The sequence below is a fragment of the Agelaius phoeniceus genome, chromosome 7 (assembly GCF_051311805.1).
Source record: "Agelaius phoeniceus isolate bAgePho1 chromosome 7, bAgePho1.hap1, whole genome shotgun sequence".
In the NCBI taxonomy this organism is placed as follows: domain Eukaryota; kingdom Metazoa; phylum Chordata; class Aves; order Passeriformes; family Icteridae; genus Agelaius; species Agelaius phoeniceus.
Window position 1 is genome coordinate 50,749,210 of NC_135271.1, and position 17,711 is coordinate 50,766,920.

At 47.9% G+C, this 17,711-nt stretch overlaps 2 protein-coding genes across 10 annotated transcripts in view; one reads left to right on the top strand and one right to left on the bottom strand.

Annotated features, from left to right (window-relative positions):
• CCDC148 (coiled-coil domain containing 148) overlaps window positions 1-2,420 on the bottom strand; it is a 46,980-nt gene extending 44,560 nt beyond the window's left edge. For 2 of the 4 annotated variants that reach the window (XM_077181815.1, XM_077181813.1), the window contains exons 1-2: window positions 2,256-2,420; window positions 251-504 (exon numbers count right to left, since the gene is read on the bottom strand). The gene's annotated coding sequence lies outside the window, so the exon portion shown is untranslated. The remainder of the gene's footprint in view (window positions 1-250; window positions 505-2,255) is intronic. The other 2 variants (XM_077181814.1, XM_054636688.2) reach the window with 2 other exon arrangements.
• A 107-nt stretch (window positions 2,421-2,527) lies between these two features.
• PKP4 (plakophilin 4) overlaps window positions 2,528-17,711 on the top strand; it is a 67,167-nt gene continuing 51,983 nt past the window's right edge. For 5 of the 6 annotated variants that reach the window (XM_077181838.1, XM_077181839.1, XM_077181841.1 and 2 more), the window contains exon 1: window positions 2,544-2,635. The gene's annotated coding sequence lies outside the window, so the exon portion shown is untranslated. Of the gene's footprint in view, window positions 2,636-17,711 lie in introns of all 6 variants that reach the window. The other variant, XM_054636555.2, reaches the window with a different exon arrangement.

Consider the following 17,711-nt stretch of genomic DNA (forward strand, 5'->3'; position numbering starts at 1 on the left):
CTGCTGCCCTGGGACACACAGCAGGCAATTAGATAATGTATTGGCTGCTCAGGGTGCCAAAACAAATACACCAGCTATGAGGGTATGACTAATACCAGACAGAATGAAACAGCTTTCCTCACTGACAGTCATTCAACAGATTTCCAAATCTGACAGAACCTCAAAATGTTACTTTCAATTCTTTCTACTTCTTTTATGCCAAAACAAACAGACTCAAGATCCCTTTCTCCTTCCCAACAGCATTTCTTACCCTTTCCCATCTCACCCCAAGAGGAGCTCCAAAGCACAGTCAGACTCTGCAGCGTGTGGCTCTGCAGGGATGCAGGGCACCTGGAGCAGCCTGTTCCTGATCACCTGGGACAGCCAGAACCGGGAAGGCCTGGGGATCCTGGGGATGGCACTGTGCCACATCCTGTGGCAGGCTGTGCCTCCCACAGCAACATCCAGGAATTGTCCCTTTTACTGAGGGACAAGTGAGTGCAATCCTTTCCCAAAAGCCGTTACCTGTGAAAGCCAAGCCAGCATAATAACACCCAAATTACAGGTGAAAACCAGCTGAGACTGATTTGAAGCTAATTTAATTAATCCAGTACACCTTTGGTAGAAGCAACCTTTGTAACTAAGGAAGGTCACAGTTCTCATACATCCTGCACTTTCTCTTCTATTTATTCTAGATCTAGTTAGTTCACATTTTATCTTTCCTTCACTCCAGCTCTCCACTCTCATTTGACCCTTTCACCCCTTATTTTATTTCACATCTACTACTCTTTATTTTCTTAAGTTTCTACTGTTATTCCCCTCAGTTTCTGTTTCCCATTTCCTAGACAGAGACCACCATTTTGGTTTAATATTTTATATGTAATTCACATGGAATAAATTACGAGATTTTTCAGAGCAGTGAGGACTCAAGACTCCTGTTTACAGCTGCCAAGCATTTTCCATGTGGATATCATCATAATGTAGGAGCTCCTACTGCATTATTCAAAATACAAACAATTATACAAATAGCAACAAAAACCTCAGCGATTAAATATCTTGCCAATAGCCTACGTGGTTTCCATGTAGCAGAGTACATTCCAAGTGGGAAATTCAGAGAAGGGACTATAAGAGTTTAGAGTTCACTCTCCATGTCCACCTGCCTCCTCCTCGTTACCTGCAGCTCCCTCTTAAGCAGAGGCTAACGAAGCACATAATTCTACCTGCAGCATCAGCACCAATTAAACCACATCACGAGTTCATGTGTCCTTATGCCTAAAATAAAACTACGGTTCACCCCATCAAACACTAAACCGAAAAACGGAGCTGGATGGAAAACAGACACAAGTTACAATGTGGACACTTTTTTCACGTTCCTTTACAGCAGGCTTTCTACACCATCCGCATCTATGCAATAGGGGAAGAGAGTGAGTAAAACAACCTCTTGAGACAGCGAGAGCTGCTGATTTAAGTGGCCATTTGGTTTTGGCTCCTCTGAGCCATTTACAGCGTCATTCAATGAAGTGGAGAGTGTCGATCGCTATCGTACCTGCGGGGCGGGAGGAGAGAATAAGTAAATGGAAAACCAGTCACACCTGGGCTACAGCGGGACAGTCTGTTCGGGAAGGAGAGGAATGGCCCCAGCCAGATCCCCGAGACACACCGAGAGGGTGAGTCCAGGACAGGCATGGGATGCAAAAAGTTGATCAAGCATTTAAAACGCCCAAAGCCTCTTATTGAAATGTTTTACGGCGATTTTAGGGATACTGGCTTTTCTTTTCTACGTCTATGATTCCTCACACGCCATCAAGAGAGATCAGCTGCTATTGGAAGCTTAAAATGGTAGGATGTTAAAACCCTATGGGAAAGCGTTTTCCATCTTTCCTAAACACCTGGACTTAGCCCGTCGGGTCTGAGCAGCGCCGCGGGCTGTGCGCTCTGGCGGTACCGGGACACGGCAGGTCACAGGAGCGGCAGGTAGGGCAGGACCAGGGGCAGCCAGCCGCTCCCAGCTCCCTGCCCAAGCAGGGCCGTCCCGCAGCCCGTGGCACACGGTGACGGGCACACGGGCCAGGCTCTGCGGCTCGGCGAAGCCCCCGAGCTCCGGGCTGCTCCCCGCCCCGCTCCCGCGGCGGCTCCTTCGGCGGGACAGGAGGCGGCCGGCACCGCGGGGCGGGCACGCCCGGTGACCGCGGGCACCCCGCACCGGCCATTGTGCAACCGGTTGCTCCATCCATCCGCTCACACACCGCTCGCCCCCGCCGCGCTCGGACACTCACCGCGACGGGTCCGGCGGGTGGCGCAGGAGCAGCCTCCCGTCACCACGGGCTGTCCCGGCGGAGCCGCCCCCGGCAGGGGTCGGGTTGGGTCCGGTCCCGTCCGGTCCGTCCCGTCCCATCCGCGCCGTCTCCCCCGCACGGCATCGGTAACCACGGTAACCTCAAGTCGCGCCGCCATTGGCGGGTTTAACGCGGAGCAGCAGCCAATGGGGCGCCGCCCCAGGCCGCGCCTGGCCAATGGTGGTGGGCGCCGGGCCGGGCGGCGCGTGACGCGGCGCGCGGGCGGGGCGGGGCTGGCGGAGCGGGCGGCGGGGCCGCCACCATGGAGACCCCGGGGTAGGGCGGGCGCGCCCGGCGGGGCCGCGGGGCCGCTCCGCGCGGTGAGTGCGGGGCACGGGGGAGCCGCGGGCTGGGGCTGCCGCGCGGGAGGGGCGAGGGGGCGGCGGGGTGCGGTGAGGCGGGCGGCAAGGGAGGCGAGGCGGCGGACCCCGCCGGGGTATCGGGGCTGTAGAGCCGTCGTCTCGGGCGGCCCCGCGGGCGGAGCGCCGCGCACTCTCCGTGCCCGCGGGGCCGCCCGGAGCCCGGTGGAGCCGCCCGGAGGGGCCCTGCGGGCGGAGGTGCCGCCGCCCGGCCCCTGCCCCGGGCGCCGCGCGGCACCGGGCGGGAGTGCGGAGCCCGGGCCCGCCGGTGTCCGCGGCCGCGCCGTGTGCGCGGGGTGTGCGCGGCGCCGCGCCGGGAGCTGCGAGCCCGGCGGAGCCGCTGCGGGCAGGGCCACCGGGCCTCGCCGTGCCCGCAGCGCCGCGCAGCTCCGGGCGCGGGGCCGGGCGGGGACACGGCGGGGGATGGCGGGGTCGGCGGAGCGGGCAGGGGGAGCCGGCAGCGCCGGGCCCTGCGTGCCCCGTGTGCCCGACCCGGCGGCCGCGGGGCCCAGCGTCCGCCCCGGTGTTCCCCGGAGTGCCAGGCTTCGGCTGCCGCCCCGGTGCCGGGCGTGCCGGGCCCCGCTGCCGTCGCGGTGTTCCCTGCGCGGGGTTTAAATATGGATTTTTCACCCTTCGTGTGACCGCGGAACGAGCCGCGCTCCCGTCGCCGAGTACCGGGAGCCGCGGAGCATCCTCGGCCCGCGCACCGGGAGCACGGCTCGTGGGGTTGTAGTAACTTGTGGCGGCGTTTTCTCCCCCGGCTCCGATCGCACACGCGGCGCTGGCAGCGGGGCAGCACGTGCGGGGCGTGGGCGCGGCGGGGACAGCGGTGGCCCGCGGGGACAGGTGGCCGTGCCCGGCTGGCCGTGCCTCGGGCACGCTGCAGTGTGTGCGAGAACAGAAAGTGCTCTGCAGGTGCCGGTTACCGAGTGCGACTGCCGTGGCTTGGGCTGGGAGAGCTGGGAAATGAAGTCTCGCCGCAATAAAATAAATGCTGATGCTGAGCCCAGGCTGTTTCAGCACAGAAAAGCCAGAGCTGATGACTCAAGCCCCCTCTGGTCCATTTCTCCTCCCGGCTGACGCTCAGGAGACATCACCAGTTCGCGGGCAGAGAACTGAGTGTTTCTGAAGTGCCTCTGTTTGCCCCATAGACCTTTGTACTTTTTTTTTTTTTTTCTAAATAGCCTCCTGCTCCCTGTTAATTTTACATTAGTCATTGCTTCCAGATTCGACTGTTTGAAGGAAAAGGTGTGGTTGGACTGAGAGCACTAGTGTTGCATGAGCTGGCTTTTCAGTTTTTTCAGCATTGTCAATTTTTGATAAATTGGAGTTTAGAGATTAGTAGATTACAAGGATGATAATGTTTCCCCCTTAACTAATAACTATATTTTTGAGGTCAACATCAAATAATTTGTTCATTGCGATAAAGATATGGGAACCTACTAAATGTGCTTGTTTAGTTTATGAGGAGACAGTAATTCAGTCGTGTTCATCATATTTAAAGTGGCGGGAGCGCGTGTTGGGAGCAAAAGCTTTTTGTTGGCATTTATATACTGTAACGTTTCTGTTAAACGTTACAATGTTATATGCAAGTAAATGTAACATGACTGTGAAAGGTAGGTTGCAGTAACTTTCTCCTTCTGTGAACTGCTCTGCTGCTGCTGAAATAAGATGCTATTAATATTTTTAATTAAGGTAGAAAAGCTGATAGGCCCTTTCCAGTAAAAACTAAGTCTTTTTCCTTTTCATCTTGTTAGATGTTCAGAACAAATAGCAGTACTGATACCAGAAGTTCTGCTTTGAAACACAGTTGGAGAAAGTTTTGTGAGAGTCATCCTCTATGAGAGGGGAGAATTTGTTCATTTCTTAGAATGTCAACAAGATAACACCTTTTGGAGTTTGCATTTTTATATAGTAATGCAGGATCCTTTTAACAATGAACAGTTGAATTCAGTCACACAATGTAAACAAGTTATAGGATGCAGTACCTTTTTATAGAAGCTTCTTGCAATAGCAAAACAGTGTCTGTAGTGCATTTTGAAGTATTTTTCATATTCAGTGATAGCATATGCTATGTACAAATAATAGTAATCTTAATTAGTAATGTGCGTTGCTGTTTAGTGTAGAAATCTGCATGCACTGAGAGAAGACTCTCTGGAGAAAAGCTGCATTTTAAATGAATAGAAAACATGAAGAACTTCATGTACTTCTGCTTCACTTTATGTAGATTATTTCAATACATTTAGTACAGATGAAGAGCTAAAGCAGTTCTGAACTATGGGACTGTGTGAGTAAGGTCTACATTTTGTTATGGGGATTTTTTTTTTCTTCATTTTGATGCTGGGAATAATCAAGTCGTGTAACATTTGGTTATTTGTTTGGTGCATAAAAGCAGTGGCTAGTTTAGGGAGTTCAGTGAGCTTAACAGTAGACTAGTTTGCTTTAGTACCAGGTTTAGTACTTAGTGTAATGTGCAACAGAAAAGTCCCCTAAAAAGCAAGCAGAGCTTGTGATACTTGTCTGGAAAAGCATGGTTGTGAGCCTGCTGTTGGCCACAGTCTGTATCGCTCTCAGTTGCTTTTCTGTCACGTTCAGTGAGTCTGGTGGGTTCCGTGGAGGTGCTGCGGGTGAGCAGCGGCGCTCGTGGTGCGGTGCAGCAGAGCAGTGCCCGGAGCAGAGCGTGTTCCTGGCAGGCTGCCATGGGCTGGGACCCCGCTCCAGGAGTTCCCTGCCCTGCAGGAGCAGCAGCTCCGAGTGCCAGGGCTGCCCGGAGCTGCTGCAGCAACAACGCCTTCTGCTACCTTGCACAACAAGCATGTGGACATCTCCCCGGGAGCCTGTGTTGGTGTGGGTCAGAATTCTGGAATTTTCAGCATTTTTGCATTTTTGGTTAGGTTTGGTGCTTTTTTTTTTTTTTCCTCAAGCAAAAATAAGATATTAAATCCTTATGAATATGGCATGTACTGCCAGTCTAAAGTTAAACTGGTTCCAGCTTTAGTAATGAGGTGGGAAAGGAGAAAGGCCTGGCATAGCTTTGTGTGTGAGTGACCAGAAACCAGATGTGAAACCGGGCTGTTGGGCATGGCCAGTAGCTATCGCTTGCTACCTGCCTCCGCCTTGATTGCAATATTGCTGACAGCAAGGCAGTTCAAATGCTAGTGAAGATGGGGAGTAAACACACAACCGCAGCCAAGCCCAGAGCCAGGGCCTGTGGAAATGGCCCTTCCCAAGGAGCAGGCTGTGCTGGCCCTGGCAGCAGAACTTGGGAATGGAGCTGGAGGCGATGATGGCACCGAGTGATCTCTGGGCATGTTTGGGAGCTTTGCTGATTCTCAGCTGCTTTTCCTAAGGCCTGCGAGATGTCCTAGTTCATTGGATAACTTCTCATGTTCTTTTATCCAAACAGAATACTCATTTATTCTGCTCGGGGGAGGTTTGCAGAGGGAGGGGAGGAGGTGGATAAAGACAGCCAAAAACTGCCTCTGGTGACCTTCCCAAAGCTTTTGCTTGCATGGAAGAAAATCCCAGCGTCTTGTCAGTGAAATCTCTGCAGCTGGCAGCAGCGTTCAGACCTTTGCTCCTCTCCCCCTTGCTGCCCTTAGTACCTCTCTCCTTTACTTTGAGGCAGATGAGAGAGGTCTGGATTTCAGGAGGAAGGAAGGAGTCCATCACTTTCACAGAAGACTAATTATTTTCTTTTTTGATAGTGGAATCAAAAAGACTCTGTCATTGAAAGGGAAGGCTGAAGGAGAAGGGTCTGGGAGTGGTGTGTCATGGTGGCTCAGCTGGGCCATGGGAGGCTGGAGGCCATGGTACTCGGCCATGGGGCAAGCCGTGTGTGTGTCCAGGCCCAGGGAGGACATGGGGCAGTTGTGTGTCCAGAGCCAGGGAGGACATGGGGCAGTTGTGTGTGTGTCCAGAGCCAGGGAGGCTGTGGACTGGCCGTGTGTCCAGGGCCAGAGCAGCCGTGTGTCCAGGGCCAGGGAGCAGCCATGTGTCATGGGGCAGGGAGGCCATGTGTCCTGGGCCAGGGAGGCTCTAGAGCGGCCATGTGTCCAGGGCCAGGGAGGCTGTGGGGCAGCCATGTGTCCAGGGCCAGACATCTGTCCAGGCCCTGGGAGGACATGGGGCGGCCATGTGTGTGTCCAGGGCCAGGGAGGCCATGGAATGGCCATGTGTCCAGGCCCAGGGAGGCCGTGGAATGGCCGTGTGTGTGTGTGTCCAGGCCCAGGGAGGCCGTGGAATGGCCGTGTGTGTGTCCAGGCCCAGGGAGGCCGTGGAATGGCCGTGTGTGTGTGTGTCCAGGCCCAGGGAGGCCATGGAATGGCCGTGTGTGTGTGTGTGTCCAGGCCCAGGGAGGCCGTGGAATGGCCGTGTGTGTGTGTGTCCAGGCCCAGGGAGGCTGTGGAATGGCCGTGTGTGTGTGTGTGTCCAGGCCCAGGGAGGCCGTGGAATGGCCGTGTGTGTGTGTGTGTCCAGGCCCAGGGAGGCCATGGAATGGCCGTGTGTCCAGGCCCAGGGAGGCCATGGAATGGCTGTGTGTGTGTCCAGGGCCAGGGAGGCTGTGGAATGGCCGTGTGTGTGTGTGTGTCCAGGCCCAGGGAGGCCGTGGAATGGCCGTGTGTGTGTGTGTGTCCAGGCCCAGGGAGGCCGTGGAATGGCCGTGTGTGTGTGTCCAGGCCCAGGGAGGCCGTGGAATGGCCGTGTGTGTGTGTGTGTGTCCAGGCCCAGGGAGGCCATGGAATGGCCGTGTGTGTGTGTGTGTCCAGGCCCAGGGAGGCCGTGGAATGGCCGTGTGTGTGTCCAGGCCCAGGGAGGCCGTGGAATGGCCGTGTGTGTGTGTGTGTCCAGGCCCAGGGAGGCCGTGGAATGGCCGTGTGTGTGTGTCCAGGCCCAGGGAGGCCGTGGAATGGCCGTGTGTGTGTGTCCAGGCCCAGGGAGGCCGTGGAATGGCTGTGTGTGTGTCCAGGCCCAGGGAGGCCGTGGAATGGCCGTGTGTGTGTGTGTCCAGGCCCAGGGAGGCCGTGGAATGGCCGTGTGTGTGTGTGTCCAGGCCCAGGGAGGTGACTCCAGCACAGGCTTGCCCTCCTTTCAGGATGGGCTGTGTGAGTCAGCCCTCCTTCCTGAAGAGCCAGTGGTGTCTGCTGGGAACCGGCCCGGCCAGTTCCCTGCTGCCTCTCCTGCCTTTCCTCCCTGCCTGGCAGAGCCTGTGGCTGCCGGGATCCGTGGAGAGTGTCTGGGGCTGTCTTCAACTTTCTGGTCCTCTTCATTGCATCCCGCTCTTACAGGAAAACAAAGATGACTTTGGAAAGCTGGGAAAAATCTGTTCTTTGAGTATGGTGTCTTTAAACAAGGTGCCGTTTTAACAGAGTTTTTGGCATGCTTTTGTTATACATGTGTTTTCCTACTTTAATTTTAAGCAATTTTACTATATTAAGAAAAAGAAATTGCTATTTTTCTCCAAAATGTCTCCATGACTGTCTCTTGTAGATCTCCCCCCCTTTTTTTTAACTTTGCGCAGCATTTTAGAGATTTTACCTAGCTAGGTAAGAAATTTCCTTACAAGGAATTGAAGACCAGTCAACTTCCTGTTTAATTGCTTTTAAAGATAATTAAAATATATCTTTATTTTAGTGGAGAAAATGAAACCAGGAGTTGTTACTTAATTTGAGAGTCATTAAACCATTATTCAAGAAATAAGTAAAATTAACCCCCCATGTAGTGTTCCAACTGAAATGTAGTGTTTTTGTGAACCTTCAATTAACATTATAGTTGATCTGATGTTTTGATTGATGTTGTGATGAATTCATTATTAAAGAGCAGAAAGGAATCTATTGTAAATTCTTTGAAGGTGCACAAGTTGAAACTTGCATTCTGCATCACAGCTCAGTGGGGGGATTTTTAATGTATTTACTGTTTGTGGATGGGTTGGTGGCTGTGGGCAGTGCATGAAATCCCCCTGTGGCTATGGGATGTGTGAGGCAGGTGGTTCACAGCCCCTTTGCAGGCTGTGGGACGAACTGGCCTTCAGGGTTCGCTGAGTTTGTGCAGAGGAGTTTAGGGCACCAGGCTGCCATTCCCTGATGAGTGAGATGCATCTCAGAGCATTGCATGGGCGAGCCCTGATGGGATTTGCTTGTCTTGGGGCACCGGTGCTGGCTGGTGGTAGGGGTAGCTGTGCTACATTGGTCCAAGAAATGCCCTCAGACTGACTGGGGCCACCTCCAGCAGCTTTCCTAGTGCAGGTAGGGAAAGGAGTAGCACAGGTCTGGGAGCAAGCGAGGAAAAGAAGGAGCTGTGGTGTGATGCCAAATATCACCTTTTGTCCTATGAGGTCCAGCTGTAAGGAACAAGGAAGAAGCATTAAACAAATTCTAGATTTCTGTTCGTTTCTGTGGGTACCAAAAACTTTTCCTGTCTTTATCTTCTTATCAAAAGCTCTTCATCTTCTGTCTGTGGTGTGTCTAGCCAAAGACTATCATCTGGGCTATGCTTTTAACAGGTTTTTATAAATGGACTCAAAAGCATTTGCATTACACGTGTCCAAATAGAAAGCACCTAATCTATCCCTTAGTTTGCTCTATATGATGTAACTTAATGCCATCTGTGCTAGAAATCAGATGTGAATGGGAGATGTCCATTTTGTGGTGGATGTCTATCCTCTTCCCCAGGAAGGCAGCAGCAGGCAATGCATCCTAGGTGCTCTGAAAGGAAACCTCTTCAGTTCCAAACCTGTGTTCTTCACTGTCTTGCCTTGGCAGAACTTCCTGTTGTGTAGTCTGGGAATTAAGTATTGGCACATTTGTTATCATACAGGTAAATCTGATTGGTGAAAACTAAAACTACAGAAACTCACCTCTCTCTGAAATGGTTTCAGACAAATGATAATTCTTTAAATTTAAAATATTGGCAGTGAGATGACTGGTACAACACATCACTTGTTTTTGGGAGCATGTTTATATTTTGGATGGGAAATGAAAAACCATTGAACCCAGAAATCTCAGACTGGCTTGTAGACTTGCGAGATGTGCCCATTTGCTCTGTGTTATTGGGACTATCACATAAAGAAAGAAAATTCTGAGGTTTTTTAGTTTTGCTATTGTTCCTTAGCATAAATCATAGCAACAGCATATGAGATTTAGGAAACTGAGATTTAGGAAACTTCACTGTCATTAAATACATTCTTTTCCAGAAGATACTTAATAAAAAAATCCTAGTTTAGTGTTTTTCACAGAATAGATACTGGCAGAAAAACTTCCTGTGGTTCAAGAACTTGACACTTCTTAAGGAAGTTCTGAAGTTCTGGTAGAGAGCACTGCCTGTTGTGGGATGCTTTTTGTTCACGCTGACGTAGTCAGTCTTTCAACACTCAGAGTGTTTTAATTTAGTTGTGGAACCCAGGTTATTTTTAAGCAGGAAGAAAATTCACCAGGTCATGTACTGACGCTGAGACAAAATCAAAAAACTGCAACAACAAAAGACCCAAATCCCAAAAAAAAAAAAAAATCCTGAAGATATGCGGTTAAAAGTGTTGAATTAGCAAAGCACACTGAATCCAGGAACTGGATTTGTCTGATGAGCTACTGAGTTTTATTTTGGCTAACTTGAGTGCTCTGAAAGGAACCACCCACTGTCCATCGGGAGCTGCTGCTGCATTGATCCAGTCTGGAAATGTAGTCACACAGCGGAGGAGGATAACATTCTGTATTAAACTTAATGCATTTATTGCTGTTCATAATGGGTAGATTTTAAATAACTTATTTACTGTTGTAAATATAGATACAAAAGAAGATATCCTGAATCACAACTTCCTGCTTTTAGGAGGTGTGACGTGCATTATATTTAGGAAGTCTTGCCTTGTTAGAATGCAGCAAATGCTATTTTAGTGATACAGTTCATTGTATTAATTAATATAGTAATATTGAATTGGTTTGTATTACTAGTATATTGATTTAACCTATAATATGAATATATTTTAGACTGAATTTTGAAATACAAAAGGAAGTTATTTTTTCAGATAGCAAAGATAATTCAAGTTATTGCAATTTTTCCAGAATTTTCCTTTTTTTTCTCTGCATCTCAATGTGTCACAGGAGTCATATTGCAACAGAACAAAAATGTTTTACTATGGCACTATTCCAGGTTTTTTTGGGTTTTTTTGGGTTTTTTTGGGTTTTTTTGGGTTTTTTTGGGTTTTTTTGGGTTTTTTTGGGTTTTTTTTGTTTTTTTAGAAAGTTGAAGAATATGCTTTATGTGCAGCAGTGCACACTGTAGGATGGTATTTCCTCCTGGTCAGGTGTTCCCAGTTCCAAAGGGACCGTGTGGTGAAGGCTGTGTTGGTCGGGCTGTGTGCACCTCTCTCAGGTAGAGCAGCTGTGGAGGTTGCAGCTTGGAGCACCAATTGACTGCACGAAACCCAGTCTGCACCAATCCAAACAACAAACCCCTGCAGCAGGCTGGCCGGAATCCTCAGCTCTTCACTGAGTGCTGGAGCTGTTTTCACAGAGGTCACTGAATCCTGTCTTTCTAAACTGATTGCTCTCCAACTTGGTGTTGTGATTGAGCATGGTGAAAACAAAGGACTGCTGCACAGACACTTTCTGTGCTTTGAAGCATAAACATGACCTTTTTCCTTGTGCATGGAGGCTGATTGCTCATGCCTTAGAAGAATGCCCTGGTGTGAAAAGTTCAGACAGCCTTTCCTTCAGCTGTGCAGCACTCAGGAAGGCCTCATTCCACAGGCCAGCAGCTGCCTTGTGCTCGTATGGGATGTCCTCATAAAACGAAGAACTGCTTACTCTGAGCAGATGACTTCTAGAGTTGCTCTTGCTTCTCTTGGAGCTGGTAATTGGTTCTTCCTTCCCCCAGGTTCCCTGACACAGGCAGGCCTTTGGAAGAACTTGTTACTGTTGTCTGCATGGCAAATAGCCACCTGCCTGTGAGGGTTTTCTTTCCAAATATTTGACGGGTCTGTCTCACTTCCAAGTCTTTAGTGGGCAAACTTAAACATGTTGGAGGAAGGCGAGCCAAGCTGTGCTGCTGCATGGATTGCGTTCGGCTGTTTCCCTCCTTGCACAGGATCTCGCAGAGGCTGCCTTAGCTTTGATCTCTGGACTTAAAACTATCCTCTAGCTGACTGAAATGGTTTGCATCTTGCACAAAATTATAGCCAGAATAGAGATTTTTATCTTGGAATTTTTTTTTACCTTGGATTTTTATCTTGGAAGCAAAAATGCCTTGTAAGTCCAGAAATTCAAGGGTGGTGTGTCCTTTTCCCTAGTACAAACATAAATACTACCTGTGAAAGCTCTGCTATGTCATGCTGCTAATGCCCAGGAACTAATTAACAACTAGCCCCAGAGCTTCTGCTCTGGCAACTTATAACAGCCTGGGGCAGGAGGAGAGCAGGGATGTACTTGGGATGTCTAGACAGGCTTCTTAACTTCCTAAATTTTTACAACCTTTATTTTATCAATCCTCCCATTGTACCGCTGTCTTTTGGATTTACACTTGTCAATGTATTCTATTAATTCTTACTCCAAGGTATGAGGTGAAAATCCTTATAGAAGAGTTTAGTCTGTTGAAATTCAAAACTGTTAAGCTTGCTTTACCTGTATTTCAGAACCAAGTTTTGGTTGGTTCTAGACAACAGATGAATAACCACTGTTCTGCAATTTCTTTTGTTGCAAGAATCACTTGAACCTGGAGCTTTTAAAAGATTCCTTACAGACCATGGGAAAAAAACTTCTAGGAAACTGCTAATGCTTGGTTTTCCTTCAAAGTATTTATCCATTTTACACAACTTTAAAAAAGCTATTGTAAGTTGGAATTTATCTCCTTTACAATTACGTCCCCACAATTTAGCTGAATCTAGTGATTCCAGACTGGAAGATGCGATGTTTGTGCAGCCAGCTCATTTCCTAGTGGAGGCTGGGAGAGAGCCCCAGGGTACAGAACCCACTGCTCAGGTCCCTGTCACTGGGGATTAGCCAGAGGGATCTCTGCTCTGCTGCACTGGAGCTGGTCTAAAGGGTTTGTGGATGGCTCAGTTTACCATGGCTTGTGATATTTGGACCTTTTCACTTTCTGAAATGACACAATTCAGTGGGAAGACAATGCTTGTCACTGAGGATATGCTGTTTTTTGGAATACAGTGCTTGTTAATGCATTGGCTGATCACTCAGTGCATGGAGTGAGCAGCTCTCTGCTCTGTAGTGATGGGGACTTTGTTTGCCTTTCAAAGGCCCTCACTGATGGACAGCCTTGTATGCTTCAAAGTTCAGACTTCCTGCCAATGTACTTTTTCAATATGAATGTGAATCACTTTGGTGTGTTAAATTTGTGAGACCTACAACTTCATAGATTTATGAACACTAATGGCAACCTTTCAATTTAAGTGTGCATCGGTTTTTCACTCAGTTTTCCTTGAAACAAAAGCTGGAGTTTGATATGATTAATCTTGTCCAGGATCCTGGCAGTGGGCCTGTGAAGCTGACTGAGGTGGTGCTAATCCCTGACTTTATTTCTGTTTTGCCTTTTTTGTCCGGAAGGGTGTGTTAGGAGATGCAGTGACTGTGCCTCTCACCTGGCTAACATTGATCATTTCTTCTTCTAGATGAAAGAACATGTCTGTCAGACTTCCTGCAGTGTAGGATCTCTGTGGGTTTACAAAGCAGATTCAAAGAGAATTGTGACTTGTGTGTGCAGAGTGACTTGGGTAGGGGACAATCAGCATGTCCCCCAAGTTATTGTTTATTTTGCTCATTTGGGCGTGTTACAGCAGCTGTGGCCTTGACTTGCTCCTACGCTGGACTGACAGGATCAGATCCCTCTTTGTCCCAGGTGAACTTAAACCAAGATGTGAAGTCTTGACACAATACTGGAGGAGGGAGACAAAGTGACTTGAACTGATGGTTTTCACATGCCAGCTTGTACTTTAAATGAGGTGGAACTTGAACGTGTGATTTTGTGGGTATGCAGATGTTCCTGGCATTGCTATGGGTGGATGATAAATGCAGTAATAGCTTTGGTTGTTAGTTAGTTGAGCTCCTGTGTGAAGATACAGGTGTATGTTTTATTAGAGTCCTAACTGAAATGGCCCTGCCACAGGAGGAAAGCAAGCAAATCACCTTGATTTGACCTTAACATTTTCCAGCTGCAGAGATGCCAGCAGAATGTGAATCAAAACAGTACTGCCTGTAAACACATCCCAGAGGAGCCAGCTACTTTCTGCTGGTTTAACTCTGATTGAAGGAGTTTGACTCCCTTTAAGTTAGATATGATTTTATTTGTACAAATAAGAAAAAATAAGTCAGATGTACCAGTATGATAGGAATCCTCTCTATGGATCCTAACAGTGCAATTACAACAGTGGAGAAAATAGCCACCAGTAATTCTATTCTCAAATGATATATTCACTGTACTTTTTTACTTTTCCAAAATGTTCATTTCACTAGGAAATTTCCTGATTTGTAGCTACAGTGATAAATTGGTTTATGGTCATTTAAGACATGTTTGGTCTTCTCTCAAATGTTTCCTTATCCTTATTTTTACACGAAGTATTCATAGAAAACAGTATCTGCTCAGTTTCTATTTTGAAAGGTTTCTGGTGATGAAAAAGGAGGATTTGGTTTCTTTATCATCATGACAGCCTTTGAATTCAGGCAGACCAGCAGAACCCACTGCAAATGTGAGAATCAAGGCCTGTGCCAGGTGCTGAGTTAACTTCCATTTCGTTCTAAGGGGAGCAACACTTCAGATTCTCTGCTGGAAGTGTGTTTTTGATGCCCTCTGCAACAGCATGTGCTGTTACTGTGGCCATCTCTCAGGAGCAGCTATGTTCTTCTCTCCATTTACCTCTTGATGATGGCCTTGCTGTCCGTCACAGAAACTTTCTTTGTTCACTGTCTGTGATTTGGGTAAAGAGCATTGGCGAGATTAATGCCCCATGCCCTTCTTGCCTACCAAACCCCCCCAAATTTGGAAGATATGAAACCCCGTTGTTTTGCCAGTGTTAAGAGTGATCAATCACAAGGCAATTCCTAGTGGAGAAACTTCTCTCTGGATGGAGAAGTTAATTCTACTTCTTTGTCTTCCTTCCCTTAAGCAGGCTGCATACACAATGATGGTCATTTGACAACAGAGACGGTGTTTACCTTTGTCTGAGGCACCTGCTGGGCTCTTACCTGGCTATGTTTTCTCTGCAGACAGATGTTTCTGTCATCCTTAGTTGCTCTGCTGCTTTAGCTTGCTTGTCTCCAGCTTTCTCATAACTCCATTATTATTTGACTTGGAAAACAGCAGCAGGCAGGTAGATTTCTCCTCTCCCCTTAGGCTAGGAAGGGAACATCAACCTTCTTTTGCATTTGTATCTCTTTTTAAAAGTAGGTATGCTTCCCAGATAAGGACTCCTCTATTAGCTTAGTTATATGCCTCTGTGTGTCATCCCTTCCACTGCTTTGGATAGCTATGAATTTATTTGGGAGCAGGAGATCAGCTCTGCTGGGTTCAGCTGGTTCATATCACCACATTGTTTCCTATTTTGTAAGACTGGTTCTTCTTAAATCCACCACTTAAGTTACAGTTCTTTTACTTGAATTGTCTTTCCATTTAGGAATTGAATCACTCCATAGCAATTTTGGCAACTGATTTTTTTCTGTTCTGTCTTTTAGGCTTGAGTTTGTTGAGTAATCATTTTTATTTATCTGCATTTTTTTGTCACTGTATCCATTAAATGAGTAGCTGTGCCCATGACTGTGCTGATTATTCGTGCCTCCATTGATGTCTAGAGCAGCTGGGTCTCACAGGACCAAGATTCTGCTGGTATCTCTTTCTAACAGAGCTTGCACCCCAAAGTTTGAGTGGCCACTACTAGCAGCTGTCTCTTGTCTGCTGTTGGAGATTGACTGAACAGCGTTAATGGCTATGCTGTAGCCTCTATCTTTTGTCATGTGAAGGAACTCCAGTTACAAAACTGAACAGCCTTCAGAGAGGTAATTACCTTCTTTGACTTCTCTTGGTGACATGACTGTTCCTATCCTTTGAATTTTGCTTTGGTCAGTGGGTCTTACAATTCTCTGATGGATTAAGGTTGTAACTAATGAATTACAAATACGACAGAAGTCTATTGTGAAGACAGTGAATTGATAGCTTACTAAGGAAGCCCCTTTTTTCTGTTGAAAGTTGGTAGCTTTGAGCATGCTGTACTTTGTACCAGTGCAAGTTCTTCAATCTTTTGCTAAGAGGTTGTCAGTGAGGTTGGGTCATCAGTTCTTTGGAATTCAGTGTGAAACCTGCAGTTCATATTGCCACTCCAGTAAACAGTTTTACTTTCATGAAGACTTACTTGAGGATAATGGATTCTAAAGACTTGTCCCACCCCTGCATGGTGTTTGTTGGCCTAAGGTATGGAACAAGTAACCAGCCTTGTGCCAGAGCTTTGTCCTGTGCCAGCTCTGCCACCTTTTCCTCTCTTTAAATGCTTTCATTTCTCATTCCTGTGCAGGACAGGGGTAGTGATGGTAGTGATCTTGGCTTTGAAAGAGAATCAGACTGGCTTCACCAAGATGAGGGCTGGCTCCCTGGCACTGCTCTGGCCTCAGAGGCACAGGTGTGCCAGCAGTGCCACAGTGCTCCTGCTGTCCCTGGCACTGGGACCATGGCAGCAGTGTGTGGCCAGGACAGTACTCCTGGCAGGAAGCCTGGGTTCTTCTGGGCTGGATTATCAGCCTGGCATGGTTCTGCTCAGCCTCGTGCTGTGTTGGGTGGTGGCTGCCCTGCCTCAAGGGAGCTGTGCTCGGGTCCCCGAGTGCCCAAGGACAGCAGCTCTCCAGGATGTCACCCCAGGACACATGGGCAGGGTACTCTGTCAGTTCAGTTGTAAGTAAATACTGTCTTTTAAAGTGACCACAAGGGACTTCTTCCTTATTCCTGGGCATATCCTTTCTGTGGCTCACCAAGAGGATGATGACAGGCAGCAGCAGCATCAGTATTAAGAACAGATAAAAATGGGACAAGGTAATGTGTGTGCATGTTTACCCTGCTGTATGGGAATGTGCTGATCTGAAGTCTGCATTACTAACCTTGCTGAGGGCTACTTTTAAAGCATATAAAAAAAGATTTTGACAGTATTCATCAGAAGATGCGTGCTGAGTCTTATTTGGAATTAACCAGCAGCATTACTGTAGAGAAACAACTTAGGAAATGTATTTACCATTTTAAAGAAGCAGCTTCTTTGAAAACCTTATTTGAAGTAATAATTATGTGCAGACTATATATATATATATGACATTTTTCATCAAGTTTTTATTGGGCTTTTGTCAAAAAATGTGACAAAAGAAGTGCAGAGTTACACATTTCTTTTAAAGGTAGATTTTTGAGCCTACTTTTGCCCCTCCTTTCTGGGCATGTTCACATTTGCTCTGGTATTTGCAGATTTACCTCTTAGGTCGTATGAGAACTGAAGTAATAGAGAATGTCCTATATTATATTAAGTTAAAGAATAAAAACCAATGGTTTGAACCTCTGTGGAATTCCTGTGCTACTGCTGAAAAGCTCAATTTTAAATGTTTTGGGTTTGAAGTGGTCTCTCACAAATAGGCAAGAAAATGCTATTAGGTGGATATGCGTTCTGTTTCTATCTGTAATCAATCCTGCTGTCTGTGATACCGAGAAGATAACCAGCAGCTACCTTAGAGCACCTTACTGAGATGGTTCATTTTAGGTGGCATGAATGGCCTGTGTGCCAAGTATTTTCGGCTGCTGCAATCCAGTGGTTGGGGTGTTGGTGATTCCTCCCTTCCGCGCAGGGCTCAGCGCTGCATCCTGCCAAGGGGGCCGGTTCCTGCCCCGCGCTCCTGCTGCCTCTGCCGCACTTCGCAGCGCCCGGAAGGGACAGGTCAATAGCAGCTCTCTGAAACTGTACATATTCTTATGGAGCTGAAGTAAGACATTCTAAAAATGGAAAGATATGCCTCTAACTACAATTACCCCTTAAGCGTTACATAAAAGAGCAATAAAGAGCAATCTCGCAAGTGGT